The sequence below is a fragment of the Callorhinus ursinus genome, unplaced genomic scaffold, assembly GCF_003265705.2.
Source record: "Callorhinus ursinus isolate GAN/ISIS: 27379988/994484 unplaced genomic scaffold, GSC_fseal_2.0 scaffold10, whole genome shotgun sequence".
NCBI lineage: Eukaryota > Metazoa > Chordata > Mammalia > Carnivora > Otariidae > Callorhinus > Callorhinus ursinus.
Genome location: NW_027397072.1, coordinates 67739379 through 67746990, shown reverse-complemented (window position 1 = coordinate 67746990; position 7612 = coordinate 67739379). Strand labels below are relative to the sequence as shown.

The 7612-nt window shown below is 39.8% G+C and overlaps 1 pseudogene; it reads right to left on the bottom strand.

Moving 5' to 3' along the window:
* Positions 1-3493: 3493 nt before the first annotated feature.
* LOC112821470 (large ribosomal subunit protein uL24-like) lies at positions 3494-3968 on the bottom strand (annotated as a pseudogene).
* Positions 3969-7612: the final 3644 nt, after the last annotated feature.

Genomic DNA, 7612 nt, shown 5'->3' with positions numbered 1-7612 from the left:
AGATGATTTTGACATGTCAATATAGGTTTATTCTTTGTAAAAGATGTGTAATTCTGGTAAGTGATGGTAATAGGAGATGCCATGCATGTAAGGGGGTAGGGAGTATATGGGAATCTCTGTACATCCCTCTTAATTTTATTGTAAACCTATATCTGCTCTAAAAAAGTAAGATCTTAAAATTGAAAAAAGGATTTAAAGAGAAAAAAATTGAAAAAAGGAGTCTTCATTTATTGAGATGCAGAACAGATCTATGGAACTGATCTGGAGATCAGTTTTGGAATGTTAAATTTGAGAAACATTACTATCCAAGTGGAAATGTTAAGTAGACATATGTATCTAGATAGAGTTTAGGAAGAGGAGAGAGAGCTGTAGAAGTATCAATGTATGAAACCAAGAGAATCTTTTTTTTTTTCAAGATTTTATTTATTTATTTGAGAGAGAGAGAGAGAGAGAGAGAGAGAGCACTAGCAAGGGGAAGGGCAGAGGGAGAAGCAGACTCCCAGCTGAGTGCAGAGCATGATACAGGACTCAATCCCAGGACCCCGAGATCATGACCTGAGCGGAAGTCAAATGCTCAACCAACTGAGCCACCCAAGCACCCCTGCAACCAAAAGAATCTTGCAATTAAAAGTTGATTTTTAAGAAAAGAAACAAAGTAATAATACAAAATGTCTAAATATATGTAAATCCATGAAGTCTAAGAAAGGGTCCTTGAAAGGAGTGATGAGTACTTAGGAATTGTCATTAACCTACCTTAGGTCCTGAGAAGTTTTTCTAAAATGCAGATCTAATTACGCCACACCTGTACTCAAAACTCTTAAATGGCTGCCCAGACTATAGGAATGAAGCCCACACTCCTTAGCATGACTTGTGCCTTCATCACCGAGCACTTGCTTAATCACTCATTCAGCCTCATTTCTTGCCACAACATTCCCACTACTCCCACACCTCCATTAAGGCATTCTCCACCTGAAAGAGACAGAATGACTTTTTAAAACCTGGTGTTTGCAGCTATCTGGTTTCCCCTCCCCACTGTCTTACCCAAATTACCCTGAATTGCTTTTTCAAGTTTCTGATTATATATCATTTCATACTTCATTCTAAATGCTTTTTAACCCACTAGATTATAAACTCTGTAGGAGGCAGTGTATTTGTTTCTTGTGGCTGTAACAAAGTACCACAAACATGATGGTTGGCAAGAGAAGTTTATTTTCCCACAGGTCTGGAGATCAGAAGTCAGCCATCAGCTTCGCTGGGCTGCCATCAAGGTGTTGATAGGGACCTACTCCCTCTAGAGGTTCTGGAAAGAATAGTTCTCATGGCCTCTTCCCCTTCGGGAAGCTGTCCTCCCTCTTTGGATCTTGGCTGCGCATCACATCATCTTTTCTACACCTGCTTCCATCATCCCATTGCCTCCTTCCTCTTCTCTCAAACTCCCTCTGCCTTCCCCTTGTAAGGACACTTGTGAATGCATTTAGAGCCCACGCAGACAGGTTGAACATAATCTCCTTAGCTCAGGCTCCTTAACTGCATCACATGGGCCTTGCAAGGTGACATAGTCACAGGCTCCATGGCTTAGGACAGCTCTCTTTGCAGGTCATTACTCAGCCTACCACAGTCAATACCGTAACTACTTTTGTTTATCACCATAGTCCAAAAACCAGTGCTGCGTCTGTTGTGTAGGTTCTCAGTTAATATTGTGAATGAATGATTTCGGTGACTTTTTATCACCTGAATACCTCATTAATCCTCCTGTTAGATAGGAGAGAAAAATCATTACCTCCCATAAACCTTAGTGTTGACAAACAAAAAGTTTTCATTTGAGCAAACAGAGCTTATTTTTCTAGTGTCAAATTTGTCAAAGTTTGTTAAACTGGGTGGGGGGTGGGGGGCTTGGTCTGGTTATTGAGCTGAAATACAGAAAAAGCCACTGGGGTTCTTATCAAATTTAAATCTCACTATAAACTCTTAATTGCTTCCCCAAAACTCATATAATAAATCCTTCTGGGAGGACCAGTGCTTTCTGTGAGAATGGTTAATGAGGGTCAGTATGGGGGATTTAGTTTTCAGGGGTGAATGAAGTCCTAGGAGTCCAGAGCCCAAGGACACATGCAAGGCTTGATATTCTTAGCTTTATCATCCCTAAATACCCCCTTTCTGATTAAGTCCTGTCATGTTTCCTTCATATAGCACAGTTCATTTAAAAGCTTAAATTTATGAGAAAACTATGTAATATAAAACAGAGCTAAATGATTTAAAAAAAAATAGAAATAAGGGCTTCAATGGGCACATGACCACCCACAATAAAGACATTTCCACTTTCTCTCCCAGTTAAGTGCAGCCAGGTGACTAATTACTGGAAAATGGAATATAAATGGAAGCTCTGTGTGCAACTTCTAATACACACCTTTAAATGAAGTAAGCATGCTCTTCCTTGCTCCCTTTCTCCTATGACTGGCTACAAAGTGAGAACAATTCCTGTAGCTCAAGCAGGTATCCTAGACTATGAGACAGCAGGTTAAAACTGTTGGAGCAATAAGATAAAAAGATCTGAATCCAGATAACCAGGCAACTACCATACCAACACTGGGTTGCCTACCTCTCAACTATTCCATGTTAGATAAAAATATACTTCTACCTTACGTAAGTCATGTTACTTTGATTTATCTAATACCCATAGCAGAACTTAATCCAAAGTGATTCAGAATGTATGCACCTGGAAGTGGGTGCTGCAAATGATAAAACTTAAAACAAACAAACAAAACAAAACAAAGAAAACCCCTAGGTAGTGACTTAGTGCCTGTGATAGGCATCTAGTGACAAGGATCTACTTATTGCAGACTAAATCTAGTGAACCTTATTACATGATGGCACAGCTTTGAGGCAAAATTCTTGATCCAGCTAAAGTTGATTTACCTTGCAAAGCAAACCACATGACCAACAAGGCTGTAGCTCTAGAGAAGATGGGAGGAAAGATTCAGAATGCTGGTTGGTGATTGTTGGCTTCTTCCCACTTTCAGCAAGGATCTCTAAGTAATAGTTAAACTGTGGCAAGAGCTACCCAGTCTGCAAGCAAAAATAGAAGGCAATTCAACTATAAGGGAGGTACCTGCTGCCTAACGCCTAAAATCCAGGTTTATTTAGAATCTGAAGATTCAGAACATTTCTAGGTTGAACAAGTTTATAGCATCACTATCTCATTCTGAAGCAGCAGGGTGAGGCTGGGGGTGGGGCGGGGCCTGACATGTAAAAACTCCAGCAAGAGATTACGTTTATGCCTACCATACAAAGACTGAACATACTCGCAAAGATGGTGTTTAAAGGTGTTTCCTTCACCCCCAAAGGCATTATGTAGATAGTCACAAGATAGTCACCAATAACATGAGAGAAAGGGGTATGGGAAGATCTAAGAAACCCAATAAATAAAAGATTACAGGCTTAAAAACTATGTTTTTACAATCTTAAAACCTATATTTTGTTTTGTTTTTTCATTTTAACAGTTTTTATTTCAAGTCGCAGATAAGATTACTTTACTCCTGCATCCTCTCAATTGTTTCTTCCTTATATTTGCCCTTTTCCTTTCCTACTTGGCAAGATTTGGCTTTATGTTCAAGGATCTTTTTGCGGTCTTTGTCCAGTTTTAGTATGGTGATAACCACCTTGCTAGGGTGAATGCCCGCAGGGACGGTTGTGCCATGTGCCTTCTCCTGCGGCACTCATTCAGTGTAGATGACGTACTTTTTCCTGTAAACCTGGACTACTTTGCCAATCTGCTGACCTCTGTAGTGTCCTCGCACAACCTGCACTTCATCATCCTTTTGGATGGGCATGGATCGAACGCTGTACTTCTGTCTCAGCTCTTTGGAAAGAGGGGAAGACACGATCTTCCTGCAAATGTGGGAAGGTGCATTGAAATGCCGTTTTCAGTTCTTGCTCCGGTCGGAAGTCACAAAGGAACTGAACTTCATTTTGGCCACTGGCCTAAAACCTAAGTTTTTTCAGGAATTTTGACTGCAGTTACTTATACATGGAACTGACCAGAAGTGAAGTGAAAGCCCGTTTTTGTTTTGTTTTTAGAGAATTGTATTGCCAAAACCTTCCTGCTGCGCCTACAAAAGCCTCGTGTTATCTTCTGCTGCATAATGAACCACTCCCAATTTAGTGGTATGAAAGTAGGACAATCCTCTATCATCATCATCATCATCATTATCATCCTTCACAGTTCTGGGAGGTGACTGTGCTTAATTAGGTGGTTCACACTTACACAGTTGCAATCAATGACTGGTATTGGAGTCATTTTAACAACTCCTCATTCACATGTCTGGTGATTGATACTGGCAACTGGCTATGACCTCAGCTAAGTCTATGACCCAGAACACTATGCATGACTTCTCCATGTGGCGTGAACTTCCTCAAAACACAGTTTCCAATGAGCCAGCACCCTACAGAGTCAGGTAGAAGCTGTTATCACCTTTTAGGAACTAGGCTTGGAAGTCACATGGTGCCATTCTGCCATACTCTAATGGTTGAGGCAATCAAAAAGGTCCAAGTTCCAAGTAGAGGGGACATAGACTCTACATCTTGATGGGGAAATAGCCAGGTCACATTGTAAGAACTGGTGATACAGGAGATATTGTTACAGTCATCTTTGGAAAATACAAATCTGTAACTGGCCTTCAAAATACAATTCCTGGGCCCCCCAAAACAGCAGAAATATTAAGTGATGCTCAAAAGTTCCAAAGCCTTCAAGAAGGGTTTGCTATCCATTGCCCTTCGAGGTATCCTAGGAAGAAAACAGAAATGTTTCTGAATGTTTCTGAAAAAACTTTCCAGAGGCAAAGCCAGAACCAGAGAGGATAATGGCTAAGGGAGTTCCTCCCAAAGACCTAGGTATCCAGGTGGCTAATCAAGGAACTTATCCCATACTGTTCCTGCTATAGGGAATTTAGAATTTCTAGGGTCCAGTGACTGATAAATGTTTCCCATTCTCCCCATTTCTGAGTCAGATTTTTATTGAAAATAGACTGTTCCTTCTCTACTATTTTATGTTGGGTAGGTTTTGGCCGACAACTTGTCTTTTAGTTTATTGATCACCAGAACAGAGGAGTCATATCTAGATCTGATGGAGAGGTCTGCCTCTCTCTCAAAGATCCTGGACTTTGAAATGGAATTAATAATTTAATGGGATTCAGGGCTGCCTTTCTAAGAAGGACTAGAGTTTGACCAAATTTGTCCCCAGTATTCATGTTCCTCTTTTTCATAGGAATGGCATCTTCCACTTTTAGCTAAGCACATGGCCCCACAGAAAATGGACTATATAACCCAGCATCCATTTTCTGAGTGTTGGTATGTAATCAAGTTCCAGAACATGGAAACATCCTGTGTAATTTCCAGGAAGTGTCCTTAAAGGGAGAAGGCATTCTCTTCATGATTCTCTTCTCCTTCTTGTTCACTGGAAACCAATGTGATGTCTGGAATTCAAGTGGTCCTCTTAAGCCATGAGGCAATGTACACTAAGCTGGTAGAACAGCAATAAAGAAGACCACTCCTCCTTGATCACTCTTAAGCTTTCATACTAATCTTGAAATGCCTACCTCCAGATTCCTCTATGTAAGAGAAAAACAAACCTCTATTTGTTTCAAGCTGTTATTTTCAGACACCTCTGATCCTCATAGCAAATCAAATTCTAATTAATGTAGCATACAGTTGAATGGGGGATAATACAACAGTATGAGGTAGGTTAAAATAAACATTAATTATATAACAACATCTTGTTCACACAAAATGGAGTGACACAAATGTTATTCAGGGAAGTCCTCTGCCTCCCCATAATGGCCAAAAATATACCTCAAAATATAAATCTGATTCCATAACTCCCCAGCTTAAAACTACCCTGCAGCTTCCCATTGGATAAATCTCCTTAACCTGGTATATAATTTCCCTGTGTGATCTGGTCCCTTGTACCTCTCCAAGCACATTTACTCCCAAGGTTCCACTAGTCTCTCAGGTCCAGCTACACTAGAGTCTTTTAATTCCTGTTGTTCCTAACTATAGCCGGAGGCAGCAGATTGTGTGCTTGCTCCCCTGAATACATTCTCCAAAATAGGTACCTTCTCAACTATTTTTAGGTAATATGTCAATTATTAAGATTTTAATAGAAGAAAGCAGAATAAAAGCAAGATGATGATATGTGTTAAAAAACAAAAAGTGGATCTCACATGTCACATCCCCACTTCTGTCCTGGCCCACTCCTAGGCTCATTTACCTAACTTTAGAGTCCAGCTCTGCCCTTGATTTTAGTCATCATATTCCCTCCCACACCATGCCCCTCCATCATCTCTTCATCCAGATGGCCTTTATTTCTTCCATCGATTATCAAATTTCCCTATTATACTTGCTCATTATGTCATGTAACTTTGTGGGATTTGATGTCAGTTTTCTCATGAAGCCATGTGATTTTATTTCTGTAAGCATGTAATAAATGTCCATTTTCTCATACTAGACTGCATATTCCATGAGCCAGAGAATATACTGATTTTAGCTCATCAATGTACCCTCAGAGCACGGCACTGTGCCTAGCATATTGTAGGCTCTCAATAAATATCTGTTGAATGAATAACTGAGATGCTCAGGGCTGAGCCAAAAAGAATTAAAAAATTAATAGGTTCAGAATGAAATGAAAAACTGACAGAAAAGTACTCAGTCACAGCAGTATAAACATGGATGACAAACTCAGGGAAAAGAAAGGAAGGAAATAAATCAGTGTACTGCAAAGCACTGTTCTAGACAATGAGAGAAACACAGTATAAAGGAAGCCTTAAGAAATTTACAAACTAGGCATAATAAAGTTTATGCAGAGGAAAAAAATAGTTAATCATAAAAGGCAGAAAAAAAATGTGCTAAGTGGAACCAACAACCAACCATGCCATAGTATTACTATGTCAAGAAATACTAATACAGATTAGAAAAAGTCAAAGTTAAAATTTTTTGTGTCCCTTGTTATATACCAGAGACTCATAAAGCACCTGACACACATTATCTTATGTAAGCTGCACAATAACCCATGAGCAAGGTATGAATATCCATATTTTAAAGAGATCCAAAGCGTAAGTAACAAAGCTTATATGTAGAATGCCAGAATCTGAACCCTAGTCTTTATGAATTCAAAACCAATGTACTAATACCTAGCTTATAAAGATGACAGTTCAGGGGCACCTGGGTGGCTCAGTCAATTAAGCATCCAACTCTTGATTTCAGCTCAGGTCATGATCTCAGGGTTATGAGACTGAGCCCCATGTCAGGCTCCCCAGTGGGCATGACACCTGCTTAAAATTCTCTCTCTCCTTTCTCTCTTCCCTTCAACCCCTCCCCCCTTAAAAAATGATAATTCATCTGGCTCTGAGGAATAGGTGGGAATTATAGAAGCAGAGGAAAACTATGGAAAACAACCAAATAAGGAGTACAGTGTGAACAAAACAGAGAAGAAAATCAAGTATGATGAATAGATAGCTTAGTCTAGCCATAGCTAGATAGTCCCTATAGTAGAATACAAAATGAAGTTGGGGATAGAGTTTGGGTCAAACTAGGGAGAGCCTTTGATAGCTGACCAAGG